Source organism: Thamnophis elegans, chromosome 9, assembly GCF_009769535.1.
Source record: "Thamnophis elegans isolate rThaEle1 chromosome 9, rThaEle1.pri, whole genome shotgun sequence".
In the NCBI taxonomy this organism is placed as follows: Eukaryota; Metazoa; Chordata; class Lepidosauria; order Squamata; family Colubridae; genus Thamnophis; species Thamnophis elegans.
Genome location: NC_045549.1, coordinates 45,675,752 through 45,698,771, shown reverse-complemented (window position 1 = coordinate 45,698,771; position 23,020 = coordinate 45,675,752). Strand labels below are relative to the sequence as shown.

Below are 23,020 nucleotides of genomic sequence, written 5' to 3'. Positions count from 1 at the left end.
TAAGAAGCCATAAAGCAATACACAATTCAAAATAACTGAGAATCATCATGATGCCTCATAGCACTGAACAAAACATACACACCAGGCTTCAATAATATTCTGGCCCCAAAGCCTGAGGGAAAAGCCAGATCTTCAAGACATCCCAGGTGGGCCAACAGGGTTAGAGCCATGACAGAGAAAACATCCTTCTGGGCCACACAGTCGAGACGAACTTAAATGATGCTGCCCGTCTGTCCCCCTCCCAAAGCAACCTTGCAGGTTTTCAAGATCGTCTGGAGAGGCGTTTTTTAAAAGAAACCCCAGAAAAAGCTGCAAGAACCAGAGCAATGGGTGGTCGGTCTTTTTTTGGGGGGGGATTCCAGAACCAGGTTGCCCATAAGAGGTCCACGTGGAGCTCTGGCGCATGCAAAGTGTGGCACAAGGGGCAGCAGCATGCCACCCTGATCAACTGGCTTATAGTTGGCGGCAGGCAGCCCTCGCTAAGGTTTCCCCCTTCCTCCACCCAGCTCTCCACCTTTTCCTTTGCTTAGGCTCCCTTCCCGCTTGGCACAGAAAAGGGGCTCAACTTTACAATGGGGCACCTTGGCCCTGGGTTTTCTCCGCTAGCTGCGTCTCGCTTTGGGTAAAGGAAGAAGAGAGGAGGTCGTAAGGCAGAAGAGAAACTTCTTCCCCCTGCCCTCCGGATCGCCAGCATGAGCATGGCTCAGCAACAATGTGAGTAGCAATGGCGGCTGCCCACACACCCGCTTTTGGTTGAGGGCAGGCTTGTTTTGCAAAAGCACAGCGCAGCTGAGGGTTGAAGAAACCACCTGAGAAGCTTTTTGCGGGAGAGGGGGGATGCCATACCCGCAACTTTTATCCCTTGCCCACCCACCTACACCCCCCCACATGTCTGGACACTACGTTGGGGGAACTTGGGCGTGACTGGTCTTGAACGCACATCCCCCTGCCCACCTCCACGCTTTTGCAGATTGGCTGGCTGTGGAGCATGGGCCCTTTTTGAAGCCGGGTTGAGTCCTTTCTTGGATGGATGCCCATACAGGAGGAGCACAGGCTAGGACCAGCTGCCCTCATCTGTCTCATAAAGGCGGCTTTTTTCCTCCAAGAGGCAACTGGACTTTCTGGTTTTTCTTTGAACATGTTTTGCTCCACCTCCAGGAAGCTTCTTCAGCTCTGAGGAACTTCTGGAGGAGCTGAAGAAGCTTCTTGGAGGAGAAGTGAAAGGTCTTCAAAGAAAAAGCAGAAAGTCCAGCTGCCTCTTGGGAAAAAAAGCATTTTTGGGACATCCTGGATGACCAAGAATCCCAATAGACATCCCTCATCCTAGCTTTGTGATGCCTCCTAGCCTTGCTTGCCTTCCATCCCTTGTGGTGGCCACTCTCCCAAAGCCCATGATAGTTGAGCATCTACCAAGTCTTCAAGTCTTCTTGTAGTATCAAGGGTGGCTGAGGGTTCAGAGGTGGCACACACCCATGGTTTCCTAAATGCCAGGGCTATTTGGGAAATCTAAGCTGGAGAGACCTGGTCTGTCCCAAACTTTTGAAGCTGATGTGCTCTGGATAAAAGTCAAAACCTGAGCTTGATGCTGACCTAGAGGTTTTTGTTGAAATCCTGGTTCACGTTTTGGAGAAAGACTTATTTCACCCTAACGTGACTGCTTTCATCAAACCTTAGAGTGATTTAGAAAGAAAGAGAGAAAGAGACAGAGAAAGAAAGAAGGAGGGGGGAGGGAAGAGAGAAAGAAAGAAAGTAGGAAAGATACACACAAGAAAGAAAGGAAGGAATGAGAGTGAGAGAAAAAAGAGACATAAAGATAGAAAGAAAAAGAGAGAGAAAGAGAAAGGAGGAAAGAGAAAGGTAGGAGGAAAGAGAAAGAAAACTTATGACCATAATTGAGCCCAAAATTTTCATTGCTAAGCAAGAGCGTCGTTAAGTGAGTTTCACCACATTTTCCAAGTTGGCCATGCCCACCCAGTCACATGACTTCCAAGCCACTCCCACCCAGTCACATGACCACCGAGCCACTCCCACAAAACAGGCCACACCTACAGAAGAGGTTCTAATTTTTTTTTTAAACCCACCACTGAAATGAACCCTTTGGAAAAACTGTTCATGAATAGTATAGTATGCATGCTGTGAATTAATCAACATAAAATGAATAATTTATCCCAACTCAAGATCACATTTTTGGGCTGAATCAGCAACAGCATTGCTGCTTTCTTTTTTTTAAAGATGTGGCATTATTCCACTCCCTTAGCAAATCATACCTGCTGTACTTTATAAAGTTTGTAAAGCAGACCTTTGGAACAACAATGATGTCTTTCTTTAAAAATAACTATTACTGGAGAATATATACAATAAACTTCACAATCCCTATTTTACACTCTTTATCTCATTGTACTAAGTCTCTTCAGTCAAACTTGATTTATGAGGTTTGTATAGACTTTTTGTCAATATACATGATCCATTCCCACATGCACTAATGCATATACAGAATTCCTCTATGCTTGTAAGTGAGGGTGTGTCTTTTTTTTACCAGACTAACTTAAACATGCTGTGGATATCAAAGAAATAGATTGTAGCCTGCTGATAATGTACAAGGTTGAAGAGAGGCTATGGGATAGAGGGAAATACATCATGGGTCAGAGTCAGCTATTTTTCCATAGTTTAACCTGAAATGTTGGTATATATTTAAAATGGTCTTAGCAAGAGAAAGCCTCTAGCTGATTTTGTACAACAGAGAAACTAAGCAAGATTGGAATGGCTAGTACTTGGATGGGACTCCATACTTTCATTGTAAAGTAGACTAGGAAGGTTGACTTCTTGAAAACCCTTAAGCAATCAATCTACACCACTTTTATATCTTGCCAGACTGGTTCAAGAATGTCTTCACATTTATACTGGGCTACATTAGAAGCACTGAGCCACTTAGGTCACCTGTCAACAACACTTATTTCTATTTATCTTCCCAGTTACTTAGGTTTCAAAGTCAGTCTCTTCCAATAACTCATGAACCTCTGACATTATTTTTGCTGTAGCATTTGCAGTTGAAGTTTAGAAGGCTGGTTCCAATCATTAAAAGAGTAGTCTCCAGCCTCCTGTTAATTTGACATTTTAGGAAATGCAAGGGTCACAACAGAAAAGCAATGAAGGGCAAACTCAATGGAAGTATTTTTTTTCTTGGTTTGGAATAGGGAGAGCTTTTGTAGGTTTCTTACTTTAAAAAAATTAGTATTAACCTTATGGTAGGATATGCACTAGAATTTTAATCTGCTTCCTCCTTAAATGTGGGGTGAGGATTTGTGTCCCCGGTTTCAGCAAAGATAGTTATAAGGGAATGTAGGGTGCTACTCAGACAATCAGGAACTTGACATGTAGCCTTAGGCCATTAAGTTGCCCACTCCTTTATATAGCCTTTGTAGTTACACAAAAGGAAAAATTACAAGTATTTCCTCTCACTAACAGCTTCAGCTAATCTGCTTCTGATATGCATATTTGCAGCTTTTCTCTTCTGCTCTTACAATGTCTTGGGTCCCCCCCCCCCTGTCTTTCAAATTATCTCTTTTACACCATCCTGGAAAGATAAAGCTGCACACACCAGCATATAAGGATGCCAGAAGGACCTTCATGACTTTAAACCAGGGGTCTCCAACCTTGGCAACTTTAAACCTGCGGACTTCAATTCCCATAATTCTCCAGCTGGGGAATTATGGGAGTTGAGGTCCGCAGGCTTAAAGTTGCCAAGGTTGGAGACCCCTGGTTTAAACCACTGTCTATAGGAGACTTCTAGGGTGTTCAGACTCACTTTAAGAAAGACTTCCAGATTCCAGTTTCCCTCACTGGCCAGTGGAATAAGTAAAGTTTTTTTTTTCTATGAGCCATATCACTTGGTGCAACTCATCTCACAATTTTCTCAAGAAAAAAAAATACTAGCAGTTATTTGCTGCTCTCTTTCATTGCCACAAATACATCAGTGGTGAGATTCAAATTTTTTTACTACCGGTTCTGTGGGTGTGGCTTAGTGGGAGTAGCAGGAGAAAGATACTGTAAAATCTCCATTCCCTCCCCACTACAGGGGAAGGTTACTGCAAAATCCCCATTCCCTCCTGGTCAGCTGGGACTCAGGAGGCAGGGAATAGATGGGGGTGGGGCCAGTCAGAGGTGGTATTTACCTGTTCTCTGAAACTTCCGCTACTGGTTCTCCAGAGCTGGTCAGAACCTTATGAATACCACTTCTGAAATACATGCAACAAAATTCTTCTGTGTCCCTTCCCAAAAAGGATAATTCAAACTTAGAGTATTAATGTGATTTGTCAAATCCATAATACCCTTACCACCTCAAAACTGTATTTTAGAATATGGTGCTAGAACCATTGTATTTCCAAACCCTTTTCGTATCTCATACAATAAAAACATACCATTAAAGTATTGAAAGTAAAGTGATTGTTTCAAACACAATGTAATTTCTAATTCAGGTAGTCCTCAACTTAGACATTCATTGAGCACTGTTTGAAATTACAACAGAACTGAAAAAAGTGATTTACGTCCCTAGCAGCATTCCCATAGTCATGTAATCAAAATTTGGGCACTTGACAACTGGCATGTATTTACAATGGTTGTACTATCACAGCATCATATAGCCATTTAGCAATTTTCCTCATCAGCTTCTAACAGCAAAGTCAATGGAAGAAACTACATTCACTTAACAACCTCATGATTCACTTAACAACTATAAAAACAGGTCATAAAACTGGGTGCAACTCACATAACAACTGTCTTGCTTAGCAATATAAACACTGGTCCCAGTTTTGGTGGTAAACCTAGGATTATTTGTACCACTAAAATGTCTACAGCAGTAAATAATAGGTAAAGGTTCCCCTTGCATATACGTGCTAGTCATTTCTGACTCAAGGGGGTGGTACTCATCTCTGTTTCAAAGCCAAAGACCAGCGCTATCCAAAGACGTTCTCCATGGTCATGTGGCTGACATGACTAAATGCCGAAGGTGCACAGAACTCTGTTATCTTCCCACCAAAGATGGTCCCTATTTTTCTACTTGCATTTTTTACGTGCTTTCAAACTGCTAGGTTGGGCAGAAGACAGCAGTGAATACAGTATACCAATATGTAACAACATTTACTGTACAACATTCAGATGTATATACTGTAGAAGCAAGCTCCCCCAATATAAGTGAAAATTAAGTCACACTTAGGATATGCCTTCCTGCTAAGGTTTAAAACAAAACTGAAAAAAATCAGAACTCTTGAATAAGAATATACCCCAATGCCCATATACATGAGGACAACATTAAAAATACAGTAGCAGTGATTTATAATGTACATTGTAAAATCAGTAAATAAGCTAATGATTTCTGAAAGAGGTATATCATGTGTTATATAGAATCTGATATACTAAAAATCAACTAAGAAGAAACAGCATTTACAGTAATCATGTAATCTTTTATACACCATTGTTGCTTGAACATTTAGTGCAGATCCATTATAAAACAAACAGCATTCTTCCCAATATCTTTTATTTTAAAAAAACCAGTAATTATTTGTGTTTCATTTCCAAAGGAGCCTGCATTTTGTGAGACACAGCAAACAAAATTATAAATACCAAAACTTACCAATTGCACTTTCAATTTTTTCTTAGTCGTAAGCAGGGCAGGAAAATAGTACTTTGTAAATTGTTTCCTTTTCCTTGGCTATGTTTTCAAAAATAAATCACACTGGCACATTTAATTTTGTTGACAGGTGATACTTCCAACTTAAAAGTGATCTCATAAAATTATTTCATTTGGGCAGTAGATTTTTCTCTACAGGAAAAAAAGAGTATGTATTCCACAGACATATCTAAAAGCTATGAAACCATAAAAGCCAGTTATTTATTCTAGATTTCCACATCAGCTATCTAGACCACTACTGTACCATCTGCTAAGTGCTGGATGTTCCTAAGCAAATTGAGGCCACTACTTATAATTTTCTTGGCAGTGCCCTACTCAGCTCCACCTCAAGCCACTTAAAAAAAAAAAACCAGGCTGGAGGAGGAACCAGCCTTTAAAGGCACAGGCTTAAATTAAATCTTGTAGTTAACATTCAATAAATCTATTTGAGGGAAAAACCAAAATGCACTATCTATACAAAAATTTGTACAAAAAAGAAAAATAAGCTCAGGAAACAGAAATGCAAATAAAATGCATATGCCATGGCTTAAACTTGCAAGTTTGAGTGATGGGAAGGACCCGGGGGGGGGGGGGGGGCGCACACCTGGTAAACTACTTTAGAAACATCCTATTCAGAGAATAGAATAACATTTTAGAACTCATAAATAGTAATTCCCCCCTTAACCCCGAAGTTGGTTGTGTTGCTTTTACTGTTTTATTTAGTCAATCAAGATTTGGGAGAGACTAATGCATTCTGATTCCAAGAAGTTGAATTTTAGAGTATTAGAGATAATGGAGACAAATTTTACCAAATTCACATAGCAAATTAGTTAGTAACTTGTTATGTTTACCCCCTTATGCCCATAATAAGGTAAACTTCAATATGAGATCAGCTGCAAGAGGCAAACATTTTCTACAAAAATGTGCCAATAAGAAAACATTCACAGGTCTATGATCTTGCCTTATTCTTGCCTCCCCAGAAATACACAGTAGTTGAAAATAGTCTACTGTAATGTCTTTCTATAAAATGGCATTTTTATAATTGAAAAGATATTCTTGAAAAACATATGGGAATATCAATACATCAGGGGGGACACCCACAAAATTCTCTGTACCTAAAATTGCGTGGTCAATATGAAATTTAAACAGCTTTTGAAATGTTTTCACAGTATTGTTTATTGACACTGCAATAAATAATAAAGTCAGTAATAGATCAGTTCTCTCCTTCCAAATTTAAGGAACTAAACCATGCGTTTATTGCATTTTCATCATACCGCTTCTATCTGCACTTATGGACATTATCCATAAACCAGATAAGCTGATGATTTATCTGCATGGTAATTAGGTAAAATATCAACCAGTGTCTTAATTCTTCTTTTTTTCCCATGGGTTAGCATTACTGCAATTTATTTTTGTGATCAGCAGCTTTGTTTTATTCTTAGGTCCTTTTTTAAATCATAGATAATAATTATAGAATCTCAGTAATGTATAGCTAAGAAAACAAGATTTTAAATTGATTTTTGGGAAAGGTAATCATTGTAAATATGCTGGATTTGGAAACAGTAAGGAAAGCATTCCTTCTGATCACATGCGATTCAAAAAGCATGAAAATCTAGGTAAGAACGCAAATATGCCAAAGAAGAATTTGTGGTCATCGTATTAAGGCAGCCCAGTTCCCCTGTCCCTCCCCTCAACCTTTGTGGCTTGGTGGCCTGGTGGGGGAGGGGGAAGGAAAACTGGGCTGCATGAGCAGTGGGCTGGCACACATGCACACCCATGCACACTCAACTTGCGCAAATGGTGGACTAGTGTGCATGCACATGGAGCTTGATTTGCGTAAGTTGAGCTGTGCATGTGCATCATGCCGGCCTGACGCTCACACACGTTGAGCTGCATTTGTGCAGCCTGGTTCCAAATAGGCCACAACCTGGACTGGGCCACAGCATGGGGGTTGTTCTGTATTAAGGAACAAGGTGCCATAAATGTCAATGCAGGTAATGCTTGATTTAGGACTAGCCATTTAATGACCAGTTGATGTTACCATGGGTTAGAAAAATGTTACTTATGATCTGTCCTTGAAGTTACAACCATGTGCTCATTTTGGGTACTTGATAATAGGCTCCCATTTTACAACCTGTTACAGGAAACTACAATTTGCAAGTTTTTGGCTGTTTCCTGATTGAAAATGGCAAAAAAAATATGCCCTTCCAGTATTTTGGATTTATTTAATGACCATGTGAGTCATTTAACCATGATGACTTATTTTACAACTGTCATAAAAATGGTCATAAAATCGGCTTTGCCTTGAGTTATGACCACAATAACTTAAGATTGTAATTCCAAGTTCCATTGAGATCATAAGTCAAGGGCTTTAAGGAGGTTAACTTACAGCATTTACTGATTCAAGTGAAATATTTATTTCCCTCAAATGCACCCATGTCAACGCAATATCATTAGAAGTCAACTGCATTCCAGCATGAAGAAATAACAACCTATCATAATAACCAGTTTGGTCTAGTGGCTAAGGCACCCAATCTAAAATTAGGAGACTGTGAGTTCAAGTCTTGTCATAGGCATTAAAACCAGCTGGGTGACCTTGAGCCGTCCCTCACTCTCAGCCCAACTCACCTCACATGGTTCTTACTGTGTGGGGAAAATTGGAGGAGGAAAGTGTATTGGATATATTCACCACCTTGAGTTATTTGTAAAATAATAAATGCAGGAAAAAACAAACAAACAATATAACATTCTGATTTCTTTATTTAGTAGTTGTTACTATCGAATGAAGGCTAATATACGTGTCCCGGGATAATGTTACAGCATACCAATCTGAATCAGCCCCCAGGATCAGTGGTTTAGTCTTCGGATCTTTCAGACTTGTGCTGGAACCCATCTTCAGGGAACTTCTCTTTACCAGAATGTGGTACACTAAACCTCTAGTTCAGGAGTGAAATCTTACTTACCTTTGCTACCGGTTCGCATGCGCAGAGCGTCAAAAATGGATGTGATGACATCCGGGTTGGTGGGCGGAGCCTGCTACCGGGTGTGCCTGCAAAGGTAAGTAGAACAGCGGGGGGGGGGATCCGCTGTGCCACGCAATTTATATTAGCTAGAAAGGAAGAAAATCTGCTTTCTAGCTAATATAAATTGTGCATCACAGCTGATCGTCGGAAATAACAGTTCTCCTAAACCAGTAGCATTTTTTACTACCGGTTTGGGTAAACCGGTCCAAACCGGTAGCATTTAAGTCCTGCTCTGATCCCTGTAACCGACCCAGATTGGATCCTGCAGTTATTACCATCTTTTTGTAAACAGGATGTTCAAAGTAGGCATTTTTCAGCTACTTTTGGAGGTACCACATCCTTCATTCCTACAACATGTGGTTTATGAAATGTTTAGTGCCACATAACAGGAAGATTTCAAATATTGTATTTTCTCTATGCATGTGTTGAATGCAAACCCACAACCTTCTTTTGGCTCCAGACAGGCTTGTTCCATGGTTATTTCAGTCAGTGGAGAAAGTTGCAACATATGCTTGGGTTAGCAGAAGGTCATTTGACGCAGGCATGATGTGATCGGCTTGAAAATCTCTCATCAAGTTCCCAATGTATTTCATAAGGTACATGGTTTAAAATAAACAGCCATATAATTGTACCTGCACAGAACAGTTAAAAATGAGTGGAACTTAATTTCCACGCTGTCCTAACTTTGTATAGGAAGCAACATTCAAGTGATTGCTTTTATGCTTGCAAGGAAAATACTCCATGCTGTTACTGATATATTAAGTGCTATTTAAAGTAAAGCATGCACCTTGAAAAAGGAACTCTCTGGCTTTAGTTGCCTAAGATATAAATACATGTTTCTTTTACTTCCAAGGATAATTTATATTATCTTGAAATGATGATTACAGATTAAATGTGAAGGAATGGATTGGATGTCTGCTTTTTTAATGTCAGAGGCTAACTCTGCAAAATAAATGCATCATAGGAAATTTGAGAGGTTGAAATTAAGTAATCCAAGCACAGGAACAAGAACACATTCTGAAAAATGGACTACTTCAACTGGTCTTCCTCTTCTCCAGTCTTCTGGGGAGGGGTGTGTGCCAGATACAGGTGGAAGATGCCAGCTGTATTAGGAATAGGAGATAATGATTTGAATGTAAGATCTTATACAGGATCAGTGTGATGGAAAAGTAGTTGTACTTTGAATTATTGTTAATTGTGATAATTTCACAGTGAAGTATCCAGGGTGTGTGTTCTGCAAAAGTTTATTTTAGCAATCTCCCACTGAATTAGAGAACTTGTTTTTCAAAATATGCTTAAATTTCAATTTATCTTAAATAATTGTAAGATTACATTTGTATTGTAATTATATACACATATACAAATACACACACACACATACATACATATGTATATGGTGTATTGCTTTGTAGAACGTAAACACATCTAAACGTATTATAAATTTATTATTATATAAAGTTGTTACATAAAAGAAATTCTCAAAAGCCAATACAGTGAAAATGTTCTGTGACAAAGTCCAATGCATCAGAAAAGTTAGTAATAGATGACATAAGCAAGCTAATGATATGGTTCAGCATAGAATTATTTTAGAAATCTGTCAAGAACTCTTCTGCATTCCAATGTAAGGTAAGTAACACACACATTTTGTAGAATAATGTTATAGAGGAAAGTTTAAAGGTCATTTGTTCAATCTGCATATCAAACCTTCCAGATGTTTATCTAGTGTTTCAGAAAGCAGAGTTTTTCTATTCAACATATACCAAAAAAGAAGAGTATATTTTATTAAATTCAATTTAATCCAAGATTCTTAAGGGGGAATCATGACAAGTTGTAAGTGTTAGGAAAATCTTCAAGTTGCAAAGGAGCCTATTAAAATCAATGACATAGTTTCCTTTTTTTTAAACCATCATTACCTTTAATCTGAGATAGATGACGACTTGGTACATACAGTGTATTAGTTTATTTAAATACAACTTATTTTTAAGAATTCAATTAACTGGACTCACATAATATACTACCAATCATAAACTGCAATTTACAAATTATATTGTTCGATTTCACAAAGCATGTTCACTGTATTATGATTCAGCTTAATGTGCAAAACCAGTCTTTAACATGATGACCATAAGAATTCTAAATAGTAACAGAAAAATAAATATATCACATTTATTTGCTAGTTTTTCCAATGTGCTAAAAATATAACTTCAAGTATTTCTTGATGGTTTTTATTTATTTATTACATTTATGTGCAGATAGACCAAGGGTGTCAAATTTGATTTCATTGAGGACCACATCAGGGTTGTAGTTGGGGGCCAGGATGGGCATGGCCAGCTCCACGTCACTCGTGTCGGGGGCACCTGTGGTAGCCGAAGCGCTCTACCAGCGAAACAGGCTTCCGAGCTCCATTTTCAGCTGTGACAGCGTCCTGCAACCCTGTGCCATTAAAAATGGACCTCGGGAGGGCTCCCAAGCTCCATTTTCACTGGCAGAGGCACCACAGGCCAGTCCTTTGCTGTTTCCAGGGCGGCCCCATGGGCCAGATCTAAGCACACCCCGTGTTGGATCAAGCCCCCAGGCCTTGAGTTTGACACCCCTGAGATAGACACTGACTTACAACCAGTTGTTTAATGGCTCTTTGATGTTACAATGGGCCTCCCCAGAGCTATGACCCAGATTCAAAATTCTGACAGCTGCACCACCCATAGTCATGGGATTGCATTCTGAGCTCTCAGCAACCAGCCCACATTTATGGCCGTCTGCAGTGTCCTGCAATCACATATAAACAATTTACATTTTTTGCTGGAAACTGCCATGTCTTGATTTGTTTAAGGGCTGCAGTGTTGCTTTACGATTGTTGCATTTACTTAATGAGTTACCTCAAAAAAGATAATTGGCTCCAGTCATGTAATTAATGACTGGCATGACTTACAGCTGTAATTCTGGGTTCAATTATAGCCATAAGTCAAAGTCTATCAGTTTGTAGTTATTATTATTTATATGAGGTACAGGTCCTTTCCTCTGCTTTTGGGCTTTTTAGAAGAAATGGATAAGATTTAATGGAATCCATTAGGACTGTACAATCTACTACAAACTCAGCAAAGATAATTACATGAACTATCTTGTTTCACATCATGGTAGCTTCTTCCAACTTGTCCAAATAGAGCACTGTACCACAATTTAGCAAGGGAAAAATGTAATCATCCTTTAATAAAGCTGTAGCTTTTAAACAATAGTTTTTTTAATCAAAAACAACAATGGTTGTACAGGGAAAAACATTTGAGGAGGTTGACCAACATTTAAGTGAAACAATACTATTACGATAACCAGTTAAGACCAAATCCAGCAAAAACTCAGGTATACGCCTTTCATCATTACAATAAGCAGGCTGCTGCATATTATATGGAAAGGGATGTTATTGGAGCATTGTCACACTAGATAGGGCCCTAACATAAAAGCAGCACTGCCCCAACACTAAACTGAAAGTCAGTGGACAAAACAACATTCACATTAATGAGCTCTAAGGGTCCTTAAGACAACGGCTTTGGCTCTTTACTACTTAACAGGTGAATATGCCTGCCTAGTCTGGTATAAATCAGCACATGCTGGGAAAAAAGATGTTGCTTTGAATGAAGCTAGCAAAATTGCTATTGGATATGCCTTAAATCAGGGCTGTCAAACTCTCGGCCTGTGGGACGGATACACCACGCGCTAGTCATGCCTACGCCCGGTTTAGCCAAGGGGAAAAAAGTCCAGATACGTCATACAATGCCACTGTGACAACATGAGTTTGACACCCCCTGCCTTAAATCTATTCCTCTAGATAAGATCTACCACCTAGCTGGCACTGCCTAAGGCACTGCCCCACCTACTGTTCGCAAAGAATTAGCAGCATACAGAGAGAGGCTGAAATCATCTCTATCTAGACAACACCTTCCCTATGGCCTATAACCAGCTCATCAGAGATTAAAATCCAGGAAAACTTCCTTAGGCTGAAGAATTTGAAAGCAGAGTGAACCTATGGAAAGCAACGAAGAACCAATACTGGATGAACCAATGGAGGAACTGGCAACTGGTCCTGATGAAAGCTGGAAAGTATGGAAATATCATTGAATAGATCGCACAACAAGATCCAGAGACATCCTCAACAAATGGGCTCTCTTCTGCCCTTTGCAATTCTGGTGGCAGGCAGACAACAATGTGTTTGTAGAGTGTACACTTGTCCTATGTGTCCTGATCAGTGTACACTTGAGGACCTCATGGCAGCATGACAGAACGCAATTAATGTTGTTAATTTCTGGGCAAGATTTGTTTAACTTGTACATATTTTAATCTTGTACTTTTAACTTTTGTATAGTATGTCTTGTTTTAAGTGTGATGCTTCTGACACAAACATCTTTAACAACAGAAACTGTAGATTACCAAGTTCACTTTAAGTTAGTTTTAGCCTAAAAAATTAACTAAAATGTAGTTATCTTATGGTTCAATATAACTGCATTTAAAACGTTAGCCAATGTCCAAAAATATTTTGTTTCCTATGTCCAAAAGGATTTATGAAACTGTCATTTATAGTAGACTGCTACAGAACCATACAAAATTCATAGAAATGTCACTAGAAAAACAGAGCGCATAAATAAGAGAGAAGTGAAATAATTCTCAATGGGAAAAGGGATCCCTCATTATGAGATAGAGAAGGCACTGCTGTCAAAGCAAGAATGTTTTAAAAGCTACCAGTTCAATATCACATTTTCTACTAAAGATTTAAGGTACAATACAAAACAGAATGCGGGTTGATTTGAAATACTCATTCCAACTAGCCCAGTGAGAAATAAAGATTACCTATTTTTTTAAAAATGCCATCCTTAACTATTTGCAACAAGACTATCAAAAAACTTAATAGTGAAATTACTGCTCTCAGTGGTGGTTTGTAAATCTAAAAAAGAACCACAGACATTATTGACATCAGATTTCACATCCTGATTTCTTACCAATCCACAGAGTCCCTTCCAGCTCTAGCATCTAATATTATGTTGAAAGGCCACCAAGGAAAAACAAATACTGCATAAACATTCACTTTAAGCAGATTAGTTCTGCACCATCTTTGTGTGCAGACACAAAGTGCAACATCAACAGTAAATTAATGCAGGTTCTGCTCATTAATTTGGTTCACTGGGCTAAGTGTAACCCCCATCTGTCAGTATACAAGGGGTAAAATAAATAAATAACCAAAGTGTTAGAAATCCCACTGAAATCATGTTTTTTATACCAGTCAACTGAACAAGCAAACCATGTATCAATAAAGACTATGTTATAGCATGGATTTGACTTTCCATAAAGCAAAATAAACGTTGGTATATATCACAATCACATAACTTCATTTTGTGAGATATAAAACTTGTAATAATGTATTAAATATGATAATTTGGGCCTAAACGATTCCAACTACATGAGCTGTTCAAGAAATGCTTTTGGTAAATCCCAACAAAACCAAGGAACTCATTACATTCGGAATTAAGCTTTTTTTTAATTTTAAGAAGCTGCATTATAACCAGAAAGCAACCACGATGGGTTTATAATTGTTTGAGATCAAAATGCTCCTAGATCCAAATGTGTGCTTTCTTTGTTTTTGCATATTTACGTAGAATCAGCTTTGCCGTAATGGTTTAAGGTGGTTATTCTTTCAGAAGAACAAAACAAATAAACAAATGCAACACATTCCTAGCAGAATAGTTGCCAACAGAATATATTTGAAAAGGACTGTCTTGAGGCCAGTAATTATATCAAACTATATTGAACATGCAATGGTCTATTTAGGCCACCAAACAAGCCAATTCTTTTCTCAGTGCCAGAAGCCAAATTAAAACATCAAAGACAAATAGCTGTCTGCTATTTAACATTAAAAACATCCAATGAAAGGGAACCGAACACCTCTCTGATGTCAGTAAGTAATATGTATGCATAATACAGGCTTTGTCCTACATTGGGTTGTCAGTGCAACTGGGGGGAATGGAACATACACTGTGTAAAAGTAGTGTAGTATAGTACAACCTTGGTAGGGAAATTACATAACATCTGTATGTTCTGTTCTGAGAATTTAAGGGAAGATAGTCGCTATATATCATTCTGTTAGATTACTGTTAAGATGTCCCTGTCAGGGTTCCAAGTAATACCCCCAACGAAAGAAGACTCCTGAGGCTTGAGTTTCCTCCAAGTTCCATTTTATTAGGGATGTCATACTGGCACATCTGGGAAAACCCAAATCTGGTGTGTGTGTGTGTGTGTGTTCACTCATACACCATATAATCCTCCCTCCCATTTTCCCACAGTAGAAAATGTGGCAGGCCTAAACACAAAAACACACACCCACAGACCAATTTAAATCAATCTGAGGTCTGCACTCTGGAATAGAGAGAATCATCTTGAACAAGGTGTTCAAGAAAACTGGCTATTCAGTTTTGTGATTTACAGCAAATTTAACAGATTTTAGATTTTACTCTGAGTTCCTTGTTCAGACCAAGCAATGTCAACATAAGTAACGCAATCCTTAACAAAAGAGCTTTGTTTTGCCATATGACTTGAAATGCCACTCAGTATGATTGGCCAACATAACTTAAATGACGTGACTTGTAAACAGTACTTGGAAGTAAAAAAATTACACATATACAAAGAAGGTTAATATAAGCTGTGTGCGTGTTGAAGGCACCGCACTATTTGCTCAATTCTTCTGAATAAGGAATATCTATATATGAAAGCATTGCAATTTTTGTTTAGCTAGTTTTGGAAAAGTGTGCTATGTGAAGTCAGCCACTTTTATAAACCATGCATGAATTAAGACATGAAGGCTTTTAAAAATAATCTATGTTCTAGCACAGGGGTGTCAAACTGAGGGCCCGGGGGCCAGATCCGGCCCATAGGGTGCTGGAAACAGCAAAGGAGCAGCCTATGGTGCCTCTGCCAATGAAAACATGTGGCCCTCCCAAGTTGTTTTTGCTGGCAGAGGGTTGCAGGAGGCCACTGCATCTGGAAATGGAGCTCATGAACCTGTTTTCACTGGCAGATCATTTGGGCTGACACAGGCGCCCCAACATAAGTGACGTCCAGCTAGCCACGCCCCCTGGCCACGCCCCCCCCAGGTCAAACACAACCCTGATACAGCCCTCAATGAAATCGAGTTTGACACCCCTGTTCTAGCAGGAAGTGTGATCCTCCAAAGAGTTTTAAACAGCAAAAACCAAAGTTATAGGCTGTGATGGTAAACACAGATTATGTATTTTTGTTACAGGAAGAATGCAAGATGTCCAATATATAGTCACTGATCCACTTCTCTCTCATGCTTAATCACTCTTGATTATTGTAAAACAGATCTAGACCAGTGTTTCTCAACCTTGACAACTTGAAGTCCTGTGGACTTCAACTCCCAGAATCCCCCAGCCAGCATAGCTAGACCAATTTACTGGGATTTCCCATCTGACTCTTAAGAAGAATACCACCTGTGTTCACTAATTTCTTTCTTATTTAAAGTATGTATGAAAGATTGTGCTTGAAGAGAGAAAAAAACTGGTTTGGGCTAGCTTCCCAAAGACCAAGTGACCTAGTACCTCAGAGAGAGAATGAGGAGAATTCATCTCCTCCAGCAAAGCCAGTTCTAACAAGGAAAAGGGTTTATCTGCATCCTGTTCTTGCTCTGAGGAAGAGAGAGCCCAGAGAAAGCCAGAGGCTTTCCCCAGATCAGATATACACTTCTTAGCAATGTATAGAATTACTTAGCCCTAGTTAAAGCAGTTCAAATGACCTTTAAGGATGAAATAAGTTTGATAGGCAATTTTGAACTTTGCTTAGAATATTTCTGGCCTCTTTTTTCTCCAACTCACACTTAACCATTGTGAAGTGAAATGCCCTGGTGTTTTACTTCATTCTTACATGAGGCATCACAGCTTTTGTTTTTAATCAGACAACCGAATGATTTCCTGTCTTTTTCCTGTCTTTGCGTAAACACCACACACTGTCATGAAGTTTTAACTATAAATACACCTTGCAACCAGCTTGAACCAACTCATCTCTGGAACAGGACAAAATCACCCCAAGCTGTCCTTTACCTCACCCACAGTATATAGATCAGGCAAAGCAGAAGTAAACAAGGGGTGGTGGTTGAGTTGCTAACATTCCTACCATTTTATGCCCTTCATGGGGACTAGCGTGCCTGCCTCATAAATTTAACTTCTCCTCTAAACTGACTTTGGAACAAGTACCTGGCAACAGAATCCCTTCATAGGACCCTGGAACAGCGCAGCAGAATAGAAAGTGCAATCAAAGGGATTTTTGCATGGGATCCTAAGCTAGCTAGCCAGCTTTTCCTGGGGGTGGGGTTCCGATTTTCTTTTACACCCGCCGCATAAGAAAAGCCCAGATTCAACAGCGGTATTTCCCTGGCGGAAAGAGTCGCTGACAGGAGAAATTGCATCAGCTGTCCATCTGCCAGCCACGCGGGTATTACTGGCACAAGACGACATGCGGTGACATCCAGGATCGCGACAAAGGAGAAAGTTCAGAGACCAGCAAGTGATTCACACCTTATCCTTAACCCCATTCACGCTTTTCAGCCTTTTGGTGAGCAACGCCCGGTCTTTTTCGCTCTCCATTCACCACCACCCCCACCCTCCCGTGCCACGCAATCTGCTTTTCCCAAGAGCGCCCTCTTTCCACTGCCTTGCTCTCCTCCCGTCACCTCCCGTGCCTAAATAAACTGTCCCCACGTGCTCATGGAAAGAAATACACTTTCCACGGAATGCTGCTTTTTAAAAAATCCCTTCCCAGCTCTCAGCGGGAAGCCTCATTAAGTGGAGGGGAGGGAAACTTCGCTTCGCCCGGCAGTTCTAGGCAAGGCGTCCGCCGAGTGGAGTCTGTCCGCGCGCGCGCACGCGCGTGTGTATGGGGGGAAAGAAGGGGTGGAGAAGGAACGAGGGGGCGAAGAGATGCGTCCACTCACTGGAGCCGTCTGAAGTGCTGGCGGGCGGAGAGGCGGACTTGCGGCAAGCGGAGGCGCGGAGCTGCGGATGCTTCGAGAGGGGAGCCCGTGCCGCTGTTGCTGCTCACTCGACAGCGAGCCGGCCGAAGAAAGAACTCAGGGATCCGTAATTCTTGGCGCCTGGCGCCCGGCCCCGCCCCCACATTCCACCCGGGGCCGCCCCCCTCATAGGCCCCCTTGTCTTCCCACGCCCGGAGAGCTCATGAATGCGGGGAGTCCGCCCAGCCCTTCTAGCCAATGGCGAGGCGAGGCAGTGGCTGGCAGGTCCTCGCGCGCTTTTGGAGTTCCTGCCTGCAGGAATTGGACGATCTCCCAAGTTGTCTTGGAAAGGGGAATGGGATGGTTTGACTCATGGAAAGGAACGTCCTCAAAAATTGCGAGTTTCATATCGCGGCCCTTCCTGTTCATTGGCAAGCCTACGGGGTCCAACTCTCTCTCCCCCCCCCCCCAATTAACAGCCTATTTATTCATGGAAAGTAACGACGCATTGAAAGTATACGGTAGTACTACCAAACTAAGGCAGGACATAAAGCGAGATTTCGACATAACATGAAACAGGGTCAGACTATAAGACCTCCTTGGCGGCCCATCTATCCCTTCTAGTTTGTTATACATTTACTGAGTTTTGAACCGGAAACTTGAACTCTGGAAATAGCAATGGCAATCGCAGTTAGACTTATATACCGCTTTATAGGGCTTTCAGCCCTCTCTAAGCGGTTTACAGAGTCAGCATATTGCCCCCAACAACAATCCGGGTCCTCATTTTACCCACCTCAGAAGGATGAGTCAACCTTGAGCCGGTGAGATTAGATAACTGCAGATAACAGTCAGCTGAAGTGGCCTGCAGTACTGCACCCTAACCACCTTGGCTCAATTGTCAGACTACAACATCTGTTCTAAGGAAGCCAGGTCAGTTAGAGATCTCCCCTACTAGCCAGGCATATAGCTTGACCACATGTCAGAATGAAACTAATATTTCCTGTATGCTTTTCTGCTTAGAATTAACGAGTTTAGCCAATAAGAATGCTTTAAAATACTTCTGTGTTTTTGATGCTTTGAATACAATATAAAAATGTGTGTTTGGATTAGAACGCTGTCCAGATGTTAGAAATTGTTATCTCTGTCTGGACCTTTTGGCCAAAATAAAGCTTATCTTGACCTCACAGTCCAAATCTCCTGATTTTCTGCAACAAAACGATAACCTCGGGCTGTGAACGCACCTGGATGTATGTTGTGTTGGCATGACAACATGTTTGCATTCCTGAGTTTTCTGTTGGAAGGCATGCTTAATTTAAGAAGTGTCTGTGTCATCAGGGTTTTTTTTTCTTTCCGGGAAATAAATGTTGGTGTTAATGGAGGAGTAAGTTTTGCCTTGTAAATAAAGGTAGATGGTCGGAGGATCAAGTTTTTAAAGATCTTTCCCTCTTTATTGCAAAATATGTTTTAAAACAAAACAACTCATGAGAAGTGCAGTTCCAAGCAAAAAAAAATCCTGCAGAATTCTGTTTTGCAAAACAATACCTATTCTCCAAGCACTTGCATTAATTGATGAGTTAGATGCTGTTAGTTTATTTACCAGACACCTTTACTCACCAGATTTTGAGTGGCATACAACTCCCTAACTATATAAACCTTTAATTCAAATTATATATATAACATAGCTCCCATAAAGTTTTTCCAATTTTGGTCATTTCCAGATGCAGGGACTTCATCTCTCTGGTACTGGGGAACTCTGGGAATTGAAGTCCACTCATTTGGAAGCTGTCAAGGCTGGGAATTAATAGTTTAATAATTAATAGTTAAGTGCTCTGAATTTCCAATATAGTATATGATCGTTCAAGTTTGTGACCATTCCAGAAAAAAAAGGCAGAAATGTTTCCTTCGGTTTTTTTTTAGCCATCTTATGAAGTTGAAAAATTGTACACTATGAAAATCCTAAATTGGTTTAATACAAATACTGTGATAGTTGGAAAGCATACTTGCATATTTATTGGTAAACTGTCATTTCAGTTCTCTAGCAACTCCATTTGCTTCCAATCTCATTGAATTCTGTGTCCAAAGGATTAAAACAGCATGTCATCTGATTTATGCAATGGGAAAGAGACGCTTTGTCTGATCACTTTAGCTACTACAAAACATTTTGAAATAGCATTCCCTTCCTTCTGGTAGCATTATCCAAATTTCTTTTCAGCATGCAATTCTGAGAACCAGAACTGGCACCGCTAAAAGATAGTTCAGAAATAATTCTTGCTGAAGCATGCAAAAACTCCACTTAGTCATTAAACTCATTTAAAAAGACCATTTATTTTCCTCTTGCCCACTAGGGCTACCACATTTGGAATGCAGAAATCCATATGAGCTCCAGGTGTCAATTTTACGTATGTCTTTATTGCTAACAAATGGCCAATAGTAACTTTGCAAGCCTACATTGTGGAGCCTTACTTAAATTCACAAGGTGGCACCTTGTGTTTAAAGGTACCGAACAGCAATAATGTAACTTATGTTGCTATTGCAGTGCAGAATAGAATAGCCCATTAAACGAGATAGCCTATAATACTCAGTGGAACAATCAGCTGAAGAGCAGTTTACAACACAATCATATAAATATCTTCTGAGAAATATGCCCCATTTAGATTAGTTATAAGTGAATATTAGATTTCAGCCTTAGTGTGTTAAAAATGCTTTACATTCACAGCCTGGGATTATCCATTTATACCAAGTCATGATTTCTTTAATAGTGATCTACTAAATAAACTGCCAGAGTTCACTAAGCAAGGCAAGTCTGGACCCAAATTTTACCAGTATCTGCATACACATAATAAAAACCATCTAATTAATATTAAAACTTAGTGCAATAGATATACTCATTGATAACCTTTTTAAAATAAAGTCTTTTATTTAGCCTCTCTCCTGGTGGTGGCTGCTTCTTCTTCTTCTTCTCTTCCTCCTCTTGCTTCTGCTTCTCCTCCTCCTTCCAATATAAAACTGGCTTGCTGTTGCTACTTTTATGGATGTTTTCTCAGCTTCTCAGACTAAAACCAAGGATTCCCTTGAATGGAAATTCACCAAGTATTAGTGCTTTCTGCGCCCCCCCCCCCCCCACTTTTCAATATAGAGTCTGGTAGCTCCTTTACTAGACAGGCCTAGGCTGTAAAGCTAGAAACCATATTTGTACTGAGAAATGAACTAAATAACAAATCATTTAAGAGTTTCTGGTACTTCCTCTCAAATTATGCAGCTGATGCTTATCTGTACACATCTCTACAGCTAATCTATACAGATTATGAGTTGAGGGAGCTGGGAGGAACAAATATAACACAAAAGATCTCTTGAAAAGAATTCTGCTTTACAAATAAAATATACTTCTACACAGTGGTGGGCTGCAATTTTTTTAACAACCAGTTCTCTGCTCTAATGACAGGCTGGGTGGGCATGGCTGGGTGGGCATGGCCAGGGGGATTGACAGCACTCAGCCTCCTGCAGCACTCTGCCAGCCAAAATGGGCTGTGGGGGTTAATTACAAAATGTGGGCTTTGCTTTGCGACAGATCCAGCGAGCAAGGGGTGTGAATTGCACAGAAAATGCACTTTTGTTTGGTTATGAAGAAATATCTCCAAAGTCAGATGTACACTAAATATAGACTGACTTTTAGCTACACATCTTCATAGCAAACAGCAAATTTTGAAGCTCCAGGAAAAGAGGATTCATTTTAGGATGAGTAACCATAGTTTGCATGTTGGAGATTCCTAAAGGAATGCTGGGAAACTGTATTTTAAAGAACATTTGAGGGAGGAGTGCGGAATAGCCCTTCTCTGAGGCTGTAGAGACTTGGCACCAATTGATTTACTTTTGGATGCTATTTGGAACTCTGACACACTGTTTGTGAAGCAACTGATCAACACTGACAGGTAAGCCACTAGTATATGAAAATAAGAGCAAACTCTAGTACTGATGATGTTACCTAGTTTGGTAATGAAACATCTGCAAGAAAAGCATTAAGTTCAGAGGGTACTAAGGACCCCACAGTTCAACCCTCAGCTACAAATATTATCTTCTATCGATAAACACTTTTGTTAGAGATACTCAGAGCCACCCTTTTATGAGATGGCTCTCAGTGGATTTCATTCTAAATCTTGATATGATTTCTATAAATAAGGAATGTAGAATGATAATTGCTGAGTATTTGATCCTTCATACATCAAAAAAATACAAAGCTAAAGGAGAAACATAAAAAAAAATTTGAAAAAAGAAAAGGCCCAGGAAAGAAAAAGAGTGAAAGTTTAAGAAAAAGGAATAGAATGAAAACCAAAAAAGAATGACTTCCAACTTTCTCTGGTACAGATATAAGTAAAAATATATCAAACTCTTACTCTAAGATTAACATTTGTCTACATGATTTCCATAATCCCATAGCTAATCATCAAAGTCCAGATCAACTTTTAATTTCAGTTTATATTGCTTTAATCCCTATTTGTTAGGGAAACCACAATTGATTTATTTAATTTCACCAAACTATAAATAAAACCGGAATAGAAAATTCTAAACTGTAGGCCCATGCTTTTCAACTTTGGCAATTTTAAGATGCATGGACTCCAATTCAAGAATTCCCAAGGAAGCATGAAGGTCGCCCTCTTAAACTTGCTAAGATTGAAAAACACTGATCTACAGATAAGGATTTTTCCATTCTTCTTTTACTGGTTCTTACTTTCTTATGAGCAATCATAATGCAAAATCCTGACTTCTATCCCATTCAGTGGTGGGTTTCAGGCGGTGTGCCCCGGTACGAGCCTGCCTGGAGCACCAGATATCGTTCAGGTACGGTGCTCCGGAAGGCCCACTCACCTGCCCGAGCTCCTTCCGGTCTTTTTAAGTCCTCAGCACTTCCACGCAGGAACGTACAGCACCACTGATCCCATTCCATGCAAAATCCTCATTTCCACCCCATCCCAGACCAATGATAATGCAAAATCTTCACTCCCATACCACCCCATTTCCTGACTAACTTGCCTTGCAGCTCTATTCTCCTGCGTGCAAGGCAACAAAATAAGACCATATGACTTCCAGTTTAAAAAAAGTTCAGTCACTGTCAGACCTTCCAACTTCTCAGGGGGGGGGAAAACGATCTCAGGAAGTTAGAAGTTCTTACTGAACTTTCTAAAAAACTGGTGGTCACTGGTGGGCTGCAGGGGATGGCAGCCTCCCAGCTGATCGGCACTGCAAGTTTATTCATACTTTCACAGCCTCCTAGCTGCTCAGCATGGCTCCCAGTCAAGCCCCTGCAGCTTCCCCACCCTGAATGGTAACCCCAGG

At 40.1% G+C, this 23,020-nt stretch overlaps 1 protein-coding gene across 1 annotated transcript in view; it reads right to left on the bottom strand.

The window, feature by feature from the left end:
* LOC116513024 (cationic amino acid transporter 2-like) overlaps nt 1–17,830 on the bottom strand; it is an 81,254-nt gene extending 63,424 nt beyond the window's left edge. Inside the window, exon 1 of the mRNA XM_032223781.1 lies at nt 17,672–17,830. The gene's annotated coding sequence lies outside the window, so the exon portion shown is untranslated. The remainder of the gene's footprint in view (nt 1–17,671) is intronic.
* Between the last annotated feature and the right edge of the window lie 5,190 nt (nt 17,831–23,020).